This window comes from Dasypus novemcinctus, chromosome 4 (assembly GCF_030445035.2).
Source record: "Dasypus novemcinctus isolate mDasNov1 chromosome 4, mDasNov1.1.hap2, whole genome shotgun sequence".
Taxonomy (NCBI): Eukaryota; Metazoa; Chordata; class Mammalia; order Cingulata; family Dasypodidae; genus Dasypus; species Dasypus novemcinctus.
The window spans coordinates 76463821-76485250 of NC_080676.1; the positions used below are offsets into that span (position 1 = coordinate 76463821).

The following is a 21430-nucleotide window of genomic DNA, read 5'->3' on the forward strand; positions in this document are numbered from 1 at the left end:
CATGGCATGAATTATAGTTTACATTGTAGGTTACACTCTCTCCCAGTCCATTCATTGGCTTATGGCAGGATATATAATGTCCTGCATCTGTCCCTGCAATATCATTCAGGACAACTCCACGTCCTGAAAATACCCCCATATCATACCTCTTCTTCCCTCTCCCTGCCCTCAGTAACTCCTGTGACTACTGTCTCCACATCAGTGAAACAGTTTCTTCCATTGCTAGAGTCACAATAATTCTATAGTAGAATTTCAGTAAGTCCACTCTAAACCATATTTTATCCCTCTATCCTGAGGACCCTAGGATAGCAATGTCCACTCTGCCTCTTAACTCGAGAGGGGGCTTAGATCCCACATGACCAATGGATGGAATTCTCCTGCTTGCAGTTGTTCACTCTCTCAGTTCCCTGGTGTGGTGATTGACCATCCCCCCCTCCCTGTTAGCTGACCTGGGTAAGGCCAATGAATCAGAGAGATGTTCTTTGGGTATTTGACAAAGTGGGTAGCGTTTCACAGGACAACTGAGGGTGCTGAGTTCCCCTTCTGGGGAACTCTGTCACATTCCCCAATGGAGTAGCAACAATCCCCCAAGTACAAGGGCAAAGACCAGTGAAGAAAGATGGTCCAATGATGGGCCCTTGATACTGATGATGCTTATGAGCCTGTGTGCTTGAAATTTCAACTAGGCCTAGAGCTGAAGGGTGCCTAAGAGTTACCTCCTGAGAGCCTCCTCCATGCTCAAATGTGGCCCCTCTCTAAGCCAAACTCAGCATGTAAATGCATTACCTTCTCCCCAGTGTGGGACATGACTACTGGGGATGAGCCTCCCTGGTGCCAAGGGATTACTACCAAGCACCAGCTGGTAATGCAACTAGAAAAAGACCTTGAATAAAAGGGGGAAATGGTAAAGACAAATGAGTTTATATGGCTAAGAGACTTCCAAATGACCTGGGAGGTCATCAGAGGGGTCGCGCTTTTACACTTCTCAGCAGAATATCAGAGACAGTGAAAGTAGATACAACTCCAAGTAGTGGTGCTCCTGAGGGCTATGGGGACACCCAGGTGTTATGGTCATGACAGATGGCTCTGGAGTTCAGTGCCTTGCCAGTGGGCCTTACTTTGGAATTTGTGGTCCTGAGTGTGTTGGAGTTTAAGTCAGATGCGACCTCTCTACACATGCCTCTTCTGTCACTTTTACTGAACCTGTGGTTGGCACTGGGGTTGGTGTATGCTCAGGAGACTTGAATCTCTGGACTGACTAGTGCCAGCTGGGCCCTGAGCCTCAGCAGAGATATATATAGATTGTTGTTTCATCTTTTCTTTCTTCCTTTTATTCTCTTTCTCTGCCTGATATTTAAAAAAAATATTTATTTATTTATTCCCCCCCCCCCGCAACCCATCGTCTGTTCTCTGTGTCCATTCACTGTGCATTCTTCTGTGTCTGCTTGTCCTCTCTTTAGGTAGCACCAGGAACTGATCCTGGGACCTTCTGGAATGGGAGAGAGGTGCTCAATCTCCTGCACCACCTTAGCTCCCTGGTCTGTGGAATCTCCTGTTCTCTCTCCTCTGTGTCTCTCCCTGTTGTGTTATCCTGCTATGCCAGCTCTCTGCTTACGCCAGCCTACCACATGGACCAGCACTTCTGCATGGCTATCACTCCACTCAGGTCAGCTTACTGCTTGGGCCAGCACTCAGTGTGGGCCAGCTTGCCGCTTGAGACAGCTCACTGCACTAGCCGGCCTGCCCTCACCAAAAGGCCCCAGGAATCAAACCCTGGAGCTCCCATATATCATATACAGGAGCCCCGTGGCTTAAGCCACATTCGCTTCCCTCTGCCTGATTTTCATTGAGAATTTTTATTCTTTTTATCTCCACTCTTGGTTTATTATTTTCAGTTCTTTAAAAAAAATGTTTAATGTTTTCCCTGGTGTTTCCAACATACATCTTTAATTACAGTCGACCGTCAAATCATATTATACCAATTCGTGTACAGTATAAAAACCGTAGAAAATTTACTCCAAGTTCTTACTTCCCATTCTTTGTACTGTTATTGTCGTACATTTTTTCTCTTATGTATCCTATAAATGTATAGCACATTACAACTCTTTTTGCTTTAACAGTCAACTATCTCTGAGAGCAATTAAAAATAAGAAGATAAGTCTTTTGTATTTACCTTTGTTTTAACCATTTCTGGACATCTTCCTTTCTTTGTTTTAGATCTAATTTTCTATCCGGTATATCCCTTCTGCTTGAAGAACTTCCTTCCTTCCTTCCTTCCTTCCTTCCTTCCTTCCTTCCTTCCTTCCTTCCTTCCTTCCTTCCTTCCTTCCTTCCTTCCTTCCTTCCTTCCTCCCTCCCTCCCTCCCTCCCTCCCTCCCTCCCTCCCTCCCTTCCTTCCTTCCTCCCTCCCTCCCTCCCTCCCTTCCTCCCTTCCTCCCTCCCTCCCTCCCTTCCTTCCTCCCTTTCTCCCTCCCTCTCCACATCTATATCAAGGGTAGGGGGCTTAGATTCCACATGGATGCTGGATGCAATTCTCCTGCTTTCATTTGTAGGCACTCTTGGCTCCCTGGTGTGGTGGTTGACCTTCTTCACCCCCATGTTAGCTGGCTGTGGTAAGTCCAATAAACTAGAGGGTATGAGTTGCAAGTCTGTTGAGGCCCAGGGCCTGGCTATCACATGGTCAGTCCAGAGATTCAGGTCCCCTAAGTATACATTAAACCCCAGCACCAACTACAGTTCTGGTAAAAGTAACAGGAGAGGCTTGTGGACAAAGATCACATCTGAGTCCAGCTCTATCACAAAGAAACACAAACTCCAAAGTAGGGCCAACTGACATGGCACTGAACTCCATCTGCCATGACCATAGAACCTGTGGGTCTCTGTAGCCCTCAGAAGAACCAATACCTGGGGTTGCATCTACTTTTATCTGTCTCTGGGACTGTGCTCAGGTGTGCATAAGGGCAACCCCTCTGATAACCTCCTAGTGAAGAACTTCTTTTAACAACTCTTGTAATGTAAATCTCTTAGCTTTTTGTTTATTTTTAAATGTCTTTGTTACTCCTTATTTTTGAGAAATATTTTCATGGGTGTAAGATTTGAGGTAGACTATTTTTTCTTTAAATACTTTTGAGATGTCATTCTTTTGTCTTCAGATTTGTGTTATTTTATGAATTAGAGAAGTGTACTTTAATTTATTCTTTTGTTCCTTGCATATAATGTGTTTCCCCTTTCCCTCTCACTGCCTTCAAGATGTTCTCTATTTTTGGCTTTCAGCAGATTGAATATGATGTATCTAGATGTGCTTGATTGTTTTTGTTTGCTTTGTATTCCTTTTTTTTTTTAAGATTTATTTTTATTTATTTAAATAAATGAATAACTTTGTTTTGCACTTGCTGTCTGCTTTGTGTCCATTTGTAGTGTGCTCTCTGTATCTGCTCGTATTCTCTTTAGGAAGCGTCAGGAACCAAACCTGGGACCACCCATGTGGGAGAGAAACATTCAATCACTTGAACTCTGCTTTGTTGTGTCTCTCAGTGTCTTTCCTCTTTGTTTTTCCTCATTGTGTCATCTTGTTGTGTCAGCTCACCTCACCTGCCTGATGCACCAGCTCGCTGTCTTGGTGGTCTTCTCCAAGAGGTACCAGGAATTGAACCTGGGACCTTCCATGTGGTAGGTGGGAGCTCAATCACTTGAGCCACATCCACTTCCCTGTTTTGTATTTCTCCTACTTGGGATTCCCTGAGATTCTTGGATCTAAGATTTGAGGTTACTCAATATTTTTGGAAATTTCTTATCCATTATTTTTTTTAGATTTTCCTTCTGACCCATTCTCTCTTTCTTCTCTTCCTGGGATTCCCTTAACTCTTATATGCTTTATTCTTTTTTACTTTTTTCACTTTTTTTTTGGGGTGTCTCAGTTTGGTTAATTTCTGTTAACCTGCCTTCAAGATCACTGATTTTATCCTCAGTTGTGTTGAATCTACTGATAAGCCTGATTGAGGTGATGACTGCACAATTCTGTTAATATGCTGAAAACTGTTGAATTATATAGTATGTGAATTACGTCTTAATAAAAACCTTCATGCTTTAGGTTCAAGGACTATGTGTATAAAATCTGTCAGGAGTCAGGGAGGGAAAAGATATCTTACCGATGATGCTGAAGAACATAATGAAAAGTAATTCTGAAAAAAATATTAGTAAAATGAAAGCTGTTGGGGGGGTAGAGATTATATATATTATTTTATTCTATCTTATATATTTTATCCTAAGTGGCAGAAACTGACTTGAGTGTTCTTAGCCAGTTCATGTCTTTATTCTTTTATGTGTTTTATCTTATAGGTAAAATATATTTTATGATTGTTAGTTTTACAGGTATAAAGTTCCATGTCAGCTCATTGATTTGAATTCTCTCCAATGTTCAAGCCCTTTCTACTGAGTGTCCTAGGATGACTTGGCTCACTGGCTGCTTGTGTTATCTGGTAATGTTCCTATTGGATTTTAATGATCTGGCTGAAAGTTTCCATAGTACCTCTTTCTGTTATAAAAGGACAAGCAAATGAGGTCTGTGGAGATTTCTCCAGAGTGAGAATTTTAGGACTGCTTCCCTGCAGGGAGTTACTAACAAATCCATAAGAATCACAGGATGACTTAGCAGATCCTCCTTCTCTGCTGCTGGGGAATTGTATGTTTCTAAATACTCAGATGGCTTCTAGATATTTCTTGATGTTTCTAATATGGAGTAATCTCTAGCATATATTAAGTGAAAGAAGCAAGGTATAGAACAATATATATAATGAGCTATCATTTGTATTTAAAAGGTAGGGATGAAAATATATAGGTATTACAGCATATTAATAGAAGACACTGAAGACATGGCTAAATCTGAGGAAAGGAGGTTGGAGTTAGGTACCTGGGGGACAGGGGTGGTGAAAGATCTTTCACTACATACCCTTTTGTATCTTTTGAATTTTGAGCCATACATTGGCTCTGTATGTTTGTAGAACCATGTATTGCCTATTCAAAGAGAAATACAAGTTTAATTTAAAACAAAATATTTCTAGGATGGTGTTTTAGTTTCCTGGCTGCTAAAACAAATACCATGCAATGAGTTGGCTTAACAACAGTGATTTACTGGCTCGCAGTTTCAGAGGCTTAGAAGGCTTGCTTCCTTCCTGGATTGGTATCTTCTAGCTGGCCAGCTATCATTGAGGTTCTTTGCCTTTTCCATCACATGGCAATGAACATGGCAGGGCCTTCTCCTTTCTCTTTGGGATTCCAAGGACTTTTAGCTGCTCCTGGTGGCTTCTCTTTCTATGTCCAATTTCCTTTGCTTATAAGGCCTTTAGCCACATTGAATTAGACTCACCCTCATTCAGTTTGGGCACACTTTAGCTAATAATATCAAAGTAAAGGAAACCCTGCTAGGGTCTCTGGGTTTTTGCCCAGAACAGAGGAATTGGAGTCCTCATGGGAGATGGTCATGAGAGAAAGCAGGTTTATTAACATCAGTGGAAGGACAGGAGACTGGGGTGTCTAAAATCTTCTTTGCCTGAACTAGGGGAGCAGGAGTTTTTGTGGATTCAAACAGGGGTAAGTAGAATGGTAACCATCGTAATGGCTATACACAAGGGGGGGCCTAGTTCTGAAATAACCATAAACAAAGGTAAGTTCAGTCTGAATTACCATCACAATAGTAAGCATACACAAGGGAGAGGCTAAGTCTAGTATACCCATAAACAGGGATGAGACCTGTGTAGAATGACCAGCACAATAGCAGGTCTAGGATAAAATCTGTCAGTTTCAGCAATTTCAGATATTAACCTTTGCTATTTTATAATATAAAGGCATATGTATAATGATTTTGTAATCATAATTATTTGTTAGTGTTTAACTCTTGGTTACAGTTTCAGACTTCATTTTCACTTCAAAACAAACTGGACACTTTCATTTAGCAACTACAACTATTTTAATGTTTGGTTAAGGACGACAGGACTGCCTCAGTCAAGACCCTAGTGTTTGCAGAAACCAAAGTGGGGCTGGATTTAAATTGCTGTTTTTCAAAAGGTCCTATTTAGAAATCAGTCCATGCCCACAGACTAGGGGTTGGGACCTAACATGTCTTTTGTGGGAACATAATTTAATCCCCAGTGGATGGTTAATCAAACTTGAGACTTAGATTGTCTCCTGATAATTTACTTACTCATTGTCTCCACTTCTCATCATTTAGGTCTTCCCTCTTCAGACCTTCTATACCTGATCATTTACCTTGGAAAGACATGTTGAAACAACCCCTTCCCTCTGAGTCTAATAGAAACTCTACACAAGGATAAGGCAGCATTTCTACACTATCCCTTGTGACTGATTGCCATATTGGACCCCGAAAGTTTTAGATCAGTGGTTCTCAAATTTGAGCAAGCATCAGAGTCACCTGGAAGACTCGTTAATACATAATCTGTACCCTACCCCCAGAATTTCCGATTCTCCAGGTCTGGGGTAGAGGTTTTGTTCTGGCAAGTTCCTAGGTGATGCTAGTTGGGGACCACACTCTGCAAATGACTTCTCTAGACTAAAATTGTTTCTCCTGGGATGTGTTGGTGTGCACTGTGGCATTCCAGCTGTGTCCTCGTTTAGGCAGACATGTTAAGATGAAAACCAGGAAAGGTATGTCCTTTTCCATGGGTGTACCTATAGCCTACCATTGTCTAGCTCTCTGTCTGGCTAAAAAATACCAGGGAGGCTCCCTCTTCCTCTTAAGACAATATGCACTTTACCACCAGCAGGGCTGATAGATCAGAAGCCTGGTATCTCCCTGCAGACATTCTTTTTTTTTTTTTTATTAGTTTTTTTTTTTTAATTATTTATTTTTTTTTAAAGTTACATTCAAAAAATATGAGGTCCCATTCAACCCCCCCCGCCCCCACCCCCCACCCCCCCCACAGCAACACTCTCTCTCATCATCGTGACACATCCATTGCACCTGGTAAGTACATCTCTGAGCATCACTGCACCCCTAGTCAATGGTCCACATCATAGCCCACACTCTCCCATGTTCCATCCAGTGGGCCCTGGGGGAATCTACAATGTCCCGTAATTGTCCGTAAAGCACCACCCAGGACATCTCCTCGTCCCGAAAACGCCTCCACATCTCATCTCTTCCTCCCATTCCCCAAACCCAGCTGCCACCATGGCTACCCTTCCCACACCCATTCCACATTTTCTCTGTGGACATTGGATTGGTTGTGTCCATTGCACATGTATGTCAAGAGGGGGCTTAGATTCCACATGGATACTGGATGCACTCCTCCTGCTTTCAGTTGTAGACACTCTAGGCTCCATGGTGTGGTGGTTGACCTTCTTCAACTCGATGTTAGCTGAGTGGGGTAAGTCCAATAAATCAAAGTGTAGGAGCTGAAGTCTGTTGAGGTTCTGGGCCTGGGTGTCATATTATCAGTCCAGAGATTCAGAACCCCTAAATATATCTAAAACCCCAGCACCAACTACAATTCCATTAAAGTAGCATGCAAGTCTTGTGAAAAGAGATCCCCTCTGAGTCCAATTCCATCACTCAGAAACACCAGCTCCAAAGAAGGGCCATCTGCCATGGCAGTGAACCCCATCTGCCATGACCATAGGACCCGTGGGTCTCTTTATTGAGGTCACTGCTGTCAGCTCCCTGTGAATACTTAACATAAGAGCAGGCATTGAAAAGCCATGCTAATTACTGATTCCCTTCCAGGGTTTCTCAGCAGAGGCACTATTAGCATTTTGGGTGAGAAATTGTGCTTAATGTAAGATGTGCATTATCTTTGCTGTCTTCCCCATTCCTCAGCCACTAGGACAATGCATAATGTCTCCAGCCACACATCTCTAGTCCACCTTCTCCCCCAGTCAGGACGGGTATGATGAGGGCAGCACAGCTTTCTATGGAGAACCGCTATTACTTGTATCAAGCTATTAGACCCCTACCCAAACCACATTACCTTAGCTCACTGCAAAAATCCCAAGTCATGTTTTAATAGCACCCGGGCTTTTATCAAAAATTAATATTTAAAGAGAAACAAATGGTGAATATTTCCCTCTGAAACACTATGGATTGGAATTGTCCATCATGATGTTTGGTCCCCGCTCTGTAAAGAGGCCTTTTGGAGATCAGTGCTAATGGGTCCATTTCCTGACAAGCATTTGCTTCCTCATCCAACAAGAAGAATTATGTGACCCATTTTGTTTCCTTTTACTGCCATAATGTCAGGGAGTTCAGAGGCAGATGTAATGCATGATAGGGCTCCAAAATTGGCTTTGAAAACCATTTTGAATGTATTAACCAGCTTTTTATGTAGTTTTATTTATTTTTTAAATCAGTAGCTTTATTTTTTTGTTTTCTTTTGGGTGACTTCAGGTCCTTTCGGAAGTAGGTGGAATATAAAGCATCCATGGTGCAGGTTGACTTACGAAATTATAGCCAGGAGTGGACTAATCAGCTGGGCAGAGTACCCAGAGACCTAGTGTGGGCACAGGACAGGGGCTGGGCCTGTGAGTGTAGGAGGAGTGGGCTGTGAAAAGGCTCGTCTTGCTGGCATAAAGGGGAGGGGTGGCTGGTGAGGATGTGGTGCCAGGTGTGTACAAGCTGGAACTGGAGTCACAGTCAAGAAACTAAGACAGGTGGATACCTGTCGCCATGAGCCCTCACAAGGGTGGAGAACCCCTGAGGAGAGTGGCAGCAGGTGGTGCTGATCTTGCTTGGTAGAGGGACATCTTGCTGGGACCTGGACTGGCTTAGCCTGCAGGAGATGCCGAAACCACTACTAACAGAAACGTCTGTCCTGCTTTGCGTGGTCCTGCGGGCAAGGGGATTCCCAGTCATGGAGCGGTGGGGTGCAGATGGGGCTGGCCTTCTGGAATCAGCTTTTTGCTGAAGTCTTCTGTCCAGGTGGAAGGATGATAAGGGGTGGGGAATTCCATCTCAACCCACCCATTTCTGAGGGCCTTGTCCCTCTCATTTCCTCTTCAAGGTGTGCCTCAGCTTCTGATGTGAAGCTGGAGGGAAGCACATCCTGAACTTGGGGTTTCTACCCTCTAGGTCTCCTGTGTGATTTAGTCAGGGATCCTAAAGGAACTTTCTGTCTCAGGCACTTGCTAACATTCCATTGTAGGACCTTGATGTCCTTTGGGTTTATAAACTATCCTTTACAAATTATAGCTCTTCTGGAAGGGTAGCATATAAAGAATTCAGAGATCAGTCATTTGTACCTTGAGAAAATGGGTTTATTACTTCAAACAGATACTCATTTCCCTCTGAAGAAGTGAGTGGGATTTGCCACCCAAAGGGAGCAAAAGTTTTTGAAGGGAGGAGAAGGGGTAACTTCTGGAGCCTGGGCAGGCTAAATGAGTAGACCCCGTGGGCTGCCTTGGTGCCATTCTGGGGAAGGAAGGAATGCAAGCTTGGCTCCAGGGACAGTGAGGGTGCAACGTGGGTGTTTTCTCCCTGTCCAGTCAGTCCCTCTTTCCCCTGGCTGTCACTGAAGCCAGGCCCAATTGTTCAGCTCCCTCCAGAGGGGCCCATAGCCCCCTGCCTGCACCACTCTTACCTGCCGAGAGGTGGCTCTCCTGGCCTTCTGTCACCCCCTCCAGACCCTGTAATGTATGTAACCTTAGCACCACCTCAGTATCTCCATGGTTCTCTGGTGTCTGTCCTCTGTGGAGGAGGAAGGCACCTCGTTCTTGTTCTTCTTGTAACTATTGTTCCTAAACTCTAAACCTCTAACTTCTCCCCCCCTTACCCCGCCCCCCACCTCAGTAATAAAAACAACCTATCGTCTTCTTTGGGATGTTTTCACACAGACTGTCCTATGAGTGACATAGTCTTCCCAGCTGCTCCCACATCCCTTTTGCTTATCTGTCTCTTATTTGGCTTTCCTGTTCTCTTTTCCACCCAGGTGCCATCTAGGTGACTCCTGAATCAGCTGCCTCTGCTGCAGTTCAGAACAACTTCAGGAATTTCTCAGTTGAAGGCTCCTGACCCCCAGCAAAGCAGATCTCAGGACGTCTTTTATTGTCCTCCCAGCCCAGTTGCCACAACAAACAGTGAAGGAGTCATTGGTGAGTGGGCAGAGTTTAAATTATTGCTGTTGACTGTTCCTCTTCAGCCCACCCTGAAGAGGTGCCAGAGAGGGGAACTGTTTTCCTGGGCAACTGGGAGAGACTGGTGCCCCCAAGGTGAGATGACACCTGGCCAGGTGCCCAGGCAGGTGGGGGTGAAGGCAACATGCTTTGGCATTATCTCTTGACCTTGGCTTAGCTGGTCAATTCTAAAACTGGCTAAGTTGGTGGGAACAGTCACTGGAGCCAGCCAGGAAACAAGATTGGTGAAGTACCTGCTAGGTGCCCTGGCCTCTACTAGAAGCTGTTCCTGCCTCTAAACCGTGGTACTCCAGCCTTCCAAACTGGCTGAAAACTTCCTCCTCTTGCTGCCCCAGGAGGCTCTTCTGATGAATTCCATTTGGTTTTGAGCTCTCTTTTTACTCCATTGTTCCTTAGCAAGCAAGCATCATTGGTGCTGGAGCACAGGTAGAATTCTGTGTTATTGGTCCTGTAACAGTAGCTAGTTCCATGGTCCAAGCTCTCCCAGGTCCTAACTAAGCCTTTTATTGGCACTGCTTCACAGAGATGCTCATCTTCATTTCTTCAGTGAGAAGTCTGTGTAATAATATATAGCGAGTCTATTTAAAAAGATGGTGCCTTCTTTGGACGGCTATACAATGGTAAATATTCTCAATAATATTTCAAAAAATGGGGATAACCTTTTGATCTTCTGGAATTTCATATGTGTAATTGGGAGTGGATGGATAGCATTCCATTGCTTTTTGTGGCTTTAGCTAGTGAGGATGATGGTTTCCCTCCTCCATCCCTGCCCTTCCCCTTAGCGTCTCACAGTATAGTACTGCAAGGGTCCTTGGTCAGTGTCAGCCACTCTGACTGCAAAGGAGCCGAATAGGGCCAGGCCCAATTCTAATGAAGCAAAGAAAATGGGAAGGAGGGAGAAAAAAGGGGGAATTAGTAAAAGGAGGCATGGCCCGTGATTGTTTTAAAATAATACTGGGGGAGTGGATGTAACTCAAGTGGTTGAGCTCCTGCTTCCCTCATATGAGGTCCTGGGTTCGATCTCTGGTACCTCCTAAAAAAAAAAAAAGAAAAAGATACTGATTTCCCCCACCCCCCGTGTTTGCAAACCTGCTTTGAACTATGGTGCCATTATTGAAGTGAGAGAAAAGCTTCTTAGACTTCTTTGAAAGACAAAATTAAGTGTGTAGGTTCTGCTGTCTTGTTAGGACAATAAATCCTGTAACTTGAAAGGAATTTTTAAAAAGTGTCTATGAGGTTGGATTCTAAAGTGAATAATGAGGGAAAAAAGCAGTGTCCTAATGTCTGCTTGTTGCTTATTATTGCCTGAAAGAAAATTCAGAACCTGAAGCTTTGTAGAATTTGAGGACGGCTGGATCAAAGTAAATGCTACGTATATAAGAATATGGCTCCCTTTAAAGGCAAAGCCTTAAGGCTTTTTGACAGTGTGAAGCAGCAGTGGTAGAAGATGAAAGGATGGAAAAATTAACACATGTCCCTTTATTTTAAAGGCAACTTTGCCTTAGCTGAATTCTGGATGGAGGTGAAGCCTCTACTGATGAGTGAACTATGCAAGAAGCCCTTTCTGTTTCATCACCAACTTTATGCTTGGATAGGGAAATTTGCAGTGAGGAGAAGAGGAGAGTAAAACTTCTGCTCTAAAACCTAGAGCTGGATGGGGCTGCAGAAATCATCTAGTACTCCTTTCCCTGCATTGACGAGGAAACAGGGCTGAATGAACAAAGTGACTCATTCATAGATACACAGCTAGTCAGTGCAAAGGCAGTCTGGAATTCAGTGTCCTCTTTGAATCCCTTGAAGTTTATGCTAATGGGCAACTCACACATGATGCGGAAACTGTTATCAACACACAGACATTCCTTAATTGCCTTCTCAGAAGAGCAAGTAATCTTTACTCCTCTCAATAAATTTTTTCAGAGATGCCTATGGAAAAAGTCTTACTGGAATTTCATGACCTTTGTGAAGATGTTCATTCTGCTTTTGTTAAAATAACTTTGAGCAATATATTGTGATATTATATCACATCACAGAATCTTTACCTGTGCCTGATTATTATGCTTCTCTTTCTAATGAAAACATATGTATTTTAGAGAGCTTTATGTTGCTCTCTGCTTTGTAATTAAATACAGGGTGTGATCATATTTCTTTAAAAGTTGGGCATTAGGACCTTGGTCAATATTGTTACCATCCCTTATACCATTGTTTTTATGAGAAATTTGGTTGGCTTCCAAGAAAATAATGTAACCCATGTCAGTGTGGTTAACATTAATCTGTCTAATCCATCACATATGTCATTCATTCATTAGAATTTTCATTCTAATAAGAGGAAGAGAATAATATCTGGCAGTAATTTTAAAGTGCAATGAAGAAAAGTAGAGCAGGGTAAGGGGATGGAGAGGTTAGAGTGGAGGGTAATTTTATGTAGCACTGTCAGGGTAGTCAAGGAAGGCCTCTCTGTGGAGGTGGTATGTGAGTAGAGAACAGAAAAATAAAGTGAGGGAGTGAGTCTTGAGATGATCTGGAGGAAGAACTCTTATTCGAGGCAGAGGGACTGGCAATTGCAAAGGTCCTGAGGCAGGAGTGAACTTGATGTGGTTGGAGAAAGAGCAAGCAGGGTAGGAAGGGCTAGAGTGGATGGATGAGGCAGAGTGTGAAAGGAGGTGAGTTTGGAGATATGATCAGATAGAGGGTTTAACTAATGGGAATCCCGGTGGATTGGAAGTGGAGTGTGAGAGGGTGGAGTGACTCTGAGGCTTGAAATTTGAAGAGGATGGTGGAGCTGTTGGTCTGAATGGGAACTGCTTCAGGAGGAGGATGCTTGGTGGGAGAAAATCCAGAGTTCTTGTTGAGGTGGAGATGTTCACTAGATAGTAGGATTTAAGATTCTGCAGGTCAGTAGAGAAGTTGGGACCCGCAGTATGTTTGGGAATCATCAGTCTCTAGGTGGTATGTAAAATGTCAGGACTGGGTTTGATAAACCTCAGAAGTCACTACTCTAATCATTTAGAATCCAGGAATTGGAAGTAGGAGAAATAAGCAGCGTGCAGCTCCCCAGAAACCAGGAGAAGAAAGTCTTTCAAGAAGATGGAAGGTGATCAAATGTGTCATTGCTGCTGAGAGGTATTTATTAAGCTGATAAAAATGGCCTCTTGGTGATTTCCTGGTTTCTTATGTGCTCATGGACTCTGACTTCCCCCATTAGAATGAAAACTCCTTAAGGCCAGGGGTGATTTCACTGTTATTCTGCATGCACTTGGGACTGCAAGCTGTGACTCCTCTCATTGAAAGAGCTGTGCTGTGTGGAGGTGTGGTGTGGAGGCTCAGCCTGAGGTGACCATTCTGTGTAGGAGGTATTTTGGAGTTGTCTGTCACTGGGGCTGTGGGCGGCCAGGGGACAGTGCTGATGAGGAAAAGGCAGGACTAGTTCCATTCTCAGCAGACAAGGTTGGTGATGTCAGCTCTGAGTCTAAGGAGTTTGGTGGCAAAGGAACAGACAGATGGAAAAGCAGGATGGAAACACAGAAGTGTCAGCCCCTTAAGTGTGGTCGTGTGGCTCCAACCTGAGGAAGAGGGGCCCCTGAGAGGTTATGCTGAGCTATATAAATGTCCACTGATGCAGCAGTGGGATTCTCCACCTTCCTTCTCTGAAAAATGTATTGTTACCCCTGATGGAGCTGAGGAAGGATAGAGGAGTCCCTTCAGCTTCCCTTGGCGGTACCATACTCGGAACCACCATTTTAGGTCCCTACAAAGAACAGAGAGTTGCAATGGGACCTGTATCTGGAGAGGAATTCTAGGGGCAGTACTCTAGGGTCAGTTATGGGCTCTTCCTTTGAACAGGTTTCACTGGTCTATATCTGTGTGAGGGTAACCCAAGACAGAGAGGCTAGCTATGTCCGACTGGGGCAGTGTCTAGCAGAACCCTTACAGGGTGGTACAAATTGGGAGTTAATCGGTGTAGGAAGAGAGAGAGGTTTTCTGGCAATTGGGAGACTGGGATAAGATCTGGCTCCTCTCCTGTCTCTTACGTGGACATAGAGAAACCAGGGGGTCCATTGTATCAAAGTATAGGACTCCTGCTTGGGGGCACTTGGGAGAGCTTTGAAGAGAAGTGGAGTCCTCTCGGGGAAGGCAGGGCCAGAAGCTGAGAGCCCTTTACAAGCACAGAAGAGACCCTGCGTGTGGGGACAGGACACATTTCTGGTCCTACAGAGTTTGAGGCCAACAATCCACCCTGGAATTATCCTCGGAACCTAATTTATTAAACTTGTCCAGATGATTACTGATCACGGGACCTGATAAGGTCCAAGCTTACTGCTAAAATTATATTAAGATAAAAGCTGCTTTTATCCATTTGATATCCATTAAAAGCATTACAGATTAATTATTTTTCAAAAGAAAGAAAACTGTGCCGCAGGTCTGCTAGTAACTTATGACCAGATGTTGAGTGGGATTCCCTGTCATGCACGAAAATATTGTAAAAATTCTTTAGACACCAAAATCTAAAAATCAAACCCACAATATTGAAAAGGTAAATAAGACCAAAGATTTGTAATTGAAGAGATTTTTTCGGCTTATTTATTTTATTTATTTATTGAAAGAATCATAAGTTGTTACTTAACACCAGATGCTGAGTTCTAAATATATTAAATTTTATAGCGGTAGAGGAAGTAATTGTAAAATGCAAGAAAGTGCCCAGGGGAGAAAACGATGAAAATCACTGGTAGCATAGCTGAATAGTTGATAAGTTTGTCAAGCTCATGAATCTTTGATCTAAAGATGGTAGCGGTGGCAGGAACAGATGCAGAGGCAGAGGTGAAGACCATGTCCCAGCTAGTTCCATGGTGTCTGAGGAAGATTTAGAGGCACTGACAACTTCCACATCCACCAGCCTCCCATGAGGCTGTTGGGGGTCCGTTGAAATTGTTTTGGGTATTTCATAACATTGTCCCTGTGTTCTCTTCTCCTTGAAGAAAAAGAGAAAGTTTATGATTCTGGAGCACGTGCAAGGCAGTATTTGCACACACCACCTGCCCCATTCATACAGCTTCATTCTCATTACAATCTGCATTGCCCTAGGTTCCAGCTTTGGTGGTTCTAGGCCAGGTTCCCCAGAAGGAAGGACCCTTCTGCCTAACTGTACTCTCTGGTGTTTTGCTGACCCCTAAGGCCTTCAGCTGTGTCATATCCTCATGTGATGCATCCCCACCTCTGGAGGTGGGGATCAGTATGAGAGGTCTGCTCAGTGCTGTTGGTGAGGGGTGAGGAGGGAGCAGAAGAGCCCTCATTTAATTCAGTTCAGTTCTTATATCTTAGGATATGGTAGAAACTGCACTTCTCTTGCCCACAGATTGAATGTAGGTATAAACTTGCCACAAGTTTTGTACTACGGAAACCTGGTTTCTAATATTATGGATTGGAATATAGATTTAGAAGAAGTACTTGTACCTGGTCTGATTGGAGTGGTGTGTTGGCGGGGAGGTGAGACAATGGCATGTGTATCTAAGAGAAGGGAACTTGAAAGAGGACCTTCAAATTAAAATGATGCCCCCACCCCCAGTGCAAAAAAGTAAGCTTTAGAAAGACCTCAGATGACTGGAACTTTGGATTAAAATCAAGATTATAAAAAACAACATGAATAAATATAAAACCCTTCACTTACCCTTTATTTAGCATTTTTTAAAACTCAGGTAAACATGGCAGGATGCAATGGAGTTGATAGTTTGAGATAAAGACTGGAGGTTGGTTGTTTCCTACAGGTTATTGTTAATAACTATAAAGGGCCTGAGATTTTACCTACTTGCCAGTTAAATTAGACTACCACAATTGCATGGATGCTGGGACAATACACAAGGCTCCTGGGTTGAGACAAAGGACTTTATGGTTCATAACAATAGCAGTAGCCAGAGTCTCTTGCACTGGTTTTCTGAGCCAGGATGATGCAAAGAGGTCTGGATGACAGCTGCACATGCAGCAGACAGCGTTACAGGAGAGAAACCCTGAGCTTTTATATGGCTGTCCTTTGCACTGTAGGGAGCACTGTCTCTCTCTTCCAAGGCCATTTGCTATTCAAGTTTTAATTGAATAGCTGATTACTCTTCAAAATAGGCTGGAACAAAGGCAATCAGTGTCTCTGTTCGCAAGACAGACAGAAATGGAAGCAAGTCATGAAAAATTGCCTTCCAACAATTGCTTTACTAGAAAGAAAACGGGAGCTAATGTTCATTACAGCCTTGTTATGCACCAAGCACTGACCTAGACGCTTCTCATTCCTTACCTCATCAAAGCTTCAAAACAACCTTGATCAGAAGTGGTATTATTGTTGTTTTCTTAGTATTAGTAAGGAAACTAAACATTAAGTGACTTGCCTGAGGTCAGCTGGTGAATAGTGGAATTGGTATATCCAGCTGGACGATTTGTGTATGAATTTTGTACCTTTTATATGCCAAGCACTGTGCTAAGAAATATGGATGTTTATCATGTGCTAGGCACAGTTCTAAGAATTCTCCGTGAATTGACTTATTTTATTCTCACACCTAAGGTTATCTCCATTTTGCTGCTAAGGAAACTGAAGCACAGTGAGTGATAGAACTGGGACTCAGACCTGTGCATATAACCACTGAGCTCCTATGTTCTCTCTTCAGTCCTCAGGGCCACACCAAGAAGGTCATGGTCAAACTAAGAAGTGCCCAGAGGATGTGGAAGAGTTTTTGAAACCAGACCAAGTAGTATTAGTTGAAGGAGCTGGGTGTGTCTAGTCTGCAGAAGAATAAAGGATAAATGATGACTGTCTTCAAACACTTGTAGAGGAGAAGCATTTACTCTATGTGACTCCAGGAGGCAGAATTAAGTCCAGCTAGGGGGAAGCATAGCTGGCTCATCAAAAAGAATTTCCTGAGTAATACAATGTCCCATGGTAGAATGGGCTGCTTGTGGGGCTAAGAAGTTTCCTTGCAGGATTTTCTAGGTGATTACCTTACAAAGATACCCTGGTTGAGATTTGTCAAGGGCCCCACTCTATGGTCCTCTGTTTATGCTCTCTGAAGGAACTGGGAAATAGAAGAGGATGGCTCTAGACCTTTCCTAAGATAGCAGACCCTGTTTAATGCAGGGACTTGAACTCCTTCCCCATGCCATCCCTTCCTCTCCTCTTTCTGAGCTTCGGACCCTTTGAGAATTCTGTACTCTCAGACATACACAAAGAAGTTTCCTGCATGTGTGAGGAGGATGGCTGAAATCTGGAGAAACTGGGCCTGCCCTAAGGGGTCTAAAGGAGTTAGTCCAACTGTGTTACTGCCAGCTCCAGGCATTCCCAGGCCTGTCTGTCTCACAGAGAGACACAGCCGGATCTTGGTTAAGTCTGGCCTCTAAAAACAGGCTGTGATTCTGTCCTTGCTGCCAAGTCCGTATTCACCAGCCTTACCGTTCGGCCATGCCCTGTGGATCCTCCACACACATGTCAGGCTCACTGTCACCCACTTTGGGACAGAACAGGAATCCTCTGCTGGGTGGGAGGTTGGATTGGAAGATCCCTATAGTTTCTCTCTTTCTTTTTTACTAGTGACTTTGTGGGTTTACAAAACAATCATGCACAAAATACAGGATTCCAATATACCACTCTATTATTAACACCTTAAGTTAATGTGGTACATTTGTTACAATTGATGACTGCAGAATTTTTAAAATAGTAGCAGGAGAATTTAGTGTAAAGTGAAAGTACACACTCAGGACAGGAGTGTGTGCATACTTGAACGAGGTGCACAAGTTGTGCCTGCTGGGCTGGGGGTGCTGTTTTATGAAGGCTTCCCCCTCCATATAAATTAGGACTTGTAAATCTCAGCTTTCTCATTAATCTGCCTTATGGAAAAGAGGGATTGGAAACAACTTTTCACTGGCTTCGTATTCCTCAGAGTGGGAACTGTCAGGAAAGGGGTCCACGAAGCTTGTGGTGGTCAGGTGATGGGTGGGCCTTTTGTCATCTGGTGTCTTCCTGCATTGGGTCTTGGGCCCTAGCCTTGGACAGGTGATTTCCCCTGCAGTTAGGTATTATCTGATGGTAATTTTCCATTGGTTGTCGTCCTTTGCTCCTTTCCCTACCTCATTCTCCCCTCATAGGAGTCCATCCCTCTTTCGTAAGGGGGACAACACATTTTTATAATTGTACTATTAACTATTGTCCATAGTTTAACTTAGGGTTCACTGTGTTAAACAGTTCCATAAATTTTTTTTTAAATTATCCTAATCACATATATACAACCTAAGATTTCCTTTTAACCACATTAATTATGTTCACAATCTTATGCTACCATTACCACCACCCATTATTAGAACTTCCATCTTCCCAAATAGAAACTCTGTACACTTTAAGCCTTAACTCTGTATTCCTTATCCCTATGCTGTTCTCTGGTAACCTGTATTCTAGATTCTGACTCTATGAGTTTGCTTATTATAATTAGTTCATATTAGTGAGATTGTGCAATATTTTTCTTTTTGTGTCTGGCTTATTTCACTCAACATAATATCTTCAGCATTCCTCCTTGTTGTCGAATATATCAGGACTTCATTCCTTTTTCAGTCTGAATAATATTCCATTGTGTGTCTATACTACATTTTGTTTATCCATTCATCAGTTGATGGACACTTGGGTTGCTTCCATCTTTGGGCAACTGTGAATAATACCACTATAAACAGCAGTGTGCAAGTATCTGTTTGAGTCTCTGCTTTCATTTGTTTTGGGTATATGCCCAGAAGTGGAATTGACAGGGCATAGATAGGGTAATTAGCAATGAATAAATGTCCCCATTTTTCTGCATCCTCACCAGCACTTATGGTTTTCCATTTTTTTATTAGTCACCATTATAGTGGGTATGAAATGTGGTATCTTGTAGTTTCATTTGCATTTCCCTAATGATTAATGTTGGCGAGTGTCTTTTCATGTGCTTTTGGTCATTTGTATATGCTTTTTGGGGAAATATCTATTCAAGTGTTTTGCTCATTTTTAAATTGGGTTGTTTGTCTTTTGTCGTTAAGTTGAAGGATTTTTTAATATATTCTGGATATTAAACCCTTATTGTATATGTAGTTTCCAAATATTTTCTCCCATTGTGTAAGTTGTCAATTTACTTTTATGATAAAATCTTCCAAGGGGGTCACATTTACCTGTTTTTATTTTGTTCCACGTGCTTTGGGTGAAAATTCTAAGAAACCATTGCTTGACACAAGGTCCTGAAGATGTTTCCCTACATTTTCTTCTAGGAGTTTTATAATTTTGACTCTTCTATTTATATCTTTGAGCCATTTTGAGTTAAATTTTATATGGTGTGAGGTAGGGAGTCCACCTTCATTCTTTTGCAAATGGAGATCCAGTTTTCCCAGCATCATTTTGTTAAAAAGACTTTTCATTCCCAATTGAGAGGTCTTTCCCCCTTGTCAAAAATCAGTTAGCTATAAATGTGAAGTTGATTTCCAAACTCTTAATTCAATTCCATTGGTCTATACGTACGTCCTTGTGCCAGTACCACACTGTTTTGATTATTGTGGCTTTGTGAAAAGTTTTAAGATTGGGAACTATGAGTCCTCAACCTTCTTTCTTCTTTTTCAAAATGGCTTTGGTTATTTGGGGGCCCTAGCCCTTCCATATAAATTTGATGATTGGCTTTTCCATTTCTGCAAAGAAGGTTATTGAAATTTTTATTGAAATTGGGTTGAATCTGTAAATCATTTTTGGTAGAATTGACAGCTTAACAATATTTAGTCTTCTAATCCATGAACATAGAATGTCCTTCCATTTTTTTAGGTTTTCATTGATTTATTTTAGCAACGTTTCATCGTTTTCTATAAAATAAGTCTTTTGCATCTTTGTTAGATTTTTTTCTAGATATTTAATTCTTTTAGTTGCTTTGTGAAGGGAATTTTTTTTCTTGATTTCTTCTTCTGATTGTTTATTGCTAGTATAGAGAAACACTACTGATTTTGGGGTATTGATCTTGTACTCCACCACTATGCTTAATTCATTTATTAGCCGTAGGAGCTTTGGTGTGGATTTTTCAGGATTTTCTGTATATAGCATCATGTCATCTGCAAATGGGGAAAGTTTTACTTTTTCATTTCCAATTTGGATGCTTTCTTCTCCCTCCCTTCCTCCCTCCCTTCCTCCTTTCCTTCCTCCCTCTTTTCCTCCCTACCTCCCTTTCTTCCTTCCTTTCTTTCTCCTCTCTCTCCCTCTCTCTCTGTCTTTCCCTCTCCCTCTCTTTCCCCCTCCCTTCCCCACTTCCACCTTTCCCTGCTCTCACCTTTCCTTCCTCCCTCCCTCCCTTCCCTGGCTAGAACTTCTGGTACAACGTTGTATAACGGTGATGACCATGGACATCCTTGTCTTGTTGCTGCTGATCTTTCAGACTTTCACCATTTATTATGATATTAACAGTGGGTTTTTCATATATGCCCTTTATCATGTTAAGGAAATTTCCTCCTATTCTTAGTTTCTAAGTGTTTTCTATCAAGAAGGGGTACTGGATTTTGTCAAATGCCTTTTTTGGCATTAATTGAGATGATCATGTGGTTTTCCCCCCTTCATTCTGTTATTGTGGTGTATTATAGTGATTGATTTTCGTATGTTGAACCACCCTTGAATACCTGGGATAAACCAATCCATTAACTCTTAACTGTATCTTTGGTTCTGTGATTCACTTTTACCTTGTCAAGTATCCCAAGTTTTAAAAAGCAAATGGGTATTAATACTTAAGGATGGCTAAAACAGGAAATTTTAAATTATATGTATGTTACCACAATAAAATCTTTTTAAAACGTCAGAATAGGTAGTTGAGTCCCTGCTGCTCTGCAGTGACCTGGCTGTTGGCCCCCTGGTAACTCCCTGGTCTTAGATAGTTCCGCCTCTGAGCTGAGCAGGTGTGGTCCAGAGGCAGAGGCCCAGGAGGGAAGCTAAGCAGGCAGGGAAAACAATGTGGGAGAAACGGTCAGGAATAGCAGTGATGGTAACTGGTTTAATGGCATCTCTTCCACTCAACCAGAAACTTCCTCTGTTGTAAACTAAAGACTCCCCAAATATGGTCTCAATTAGCCTGTGTGTATCTTTAAAAGAATTACATTTTCATCAAAGGGATTTAGAATTGATGTTTAGCCCAGTGTAAAAGACATGGTCAGGATCTGATCCTGAAGTAATGTGTTTGCTATCTCAGATGTCAAGAGTAACTAAAAATATCTTTATAACTCTGAAAATTCTTTGCTTTATTGGACCCATCTCCTTTTTCTCTTATCCTTCCCCCAGAAAGTG

The 21430-nt window shown here is 42.6% G+C and overlaps 1 protein-coding gene across 2 annotated transcripts in view; it reads left to right on the forward strand.

The window, feature by feature from the left end:
- MYLK (myosin light chain kinase) overlaps positions 1-21430 on the forward strand; it is a 344455-nt gene that overhangs the window by 77573 nt on the left and 245452 nt on the right. For both annotated transcript variants that reach the window (XM_023590948.3, XM_023590949.3), the window contains exon 2: positions 9933-10095. The gene's annotated coding sequence lies outside the window, so the exon portion shown is untranslated. The remainder of the gene's footprint in view (positions 1-9932; positions 10096-21430) is intronic.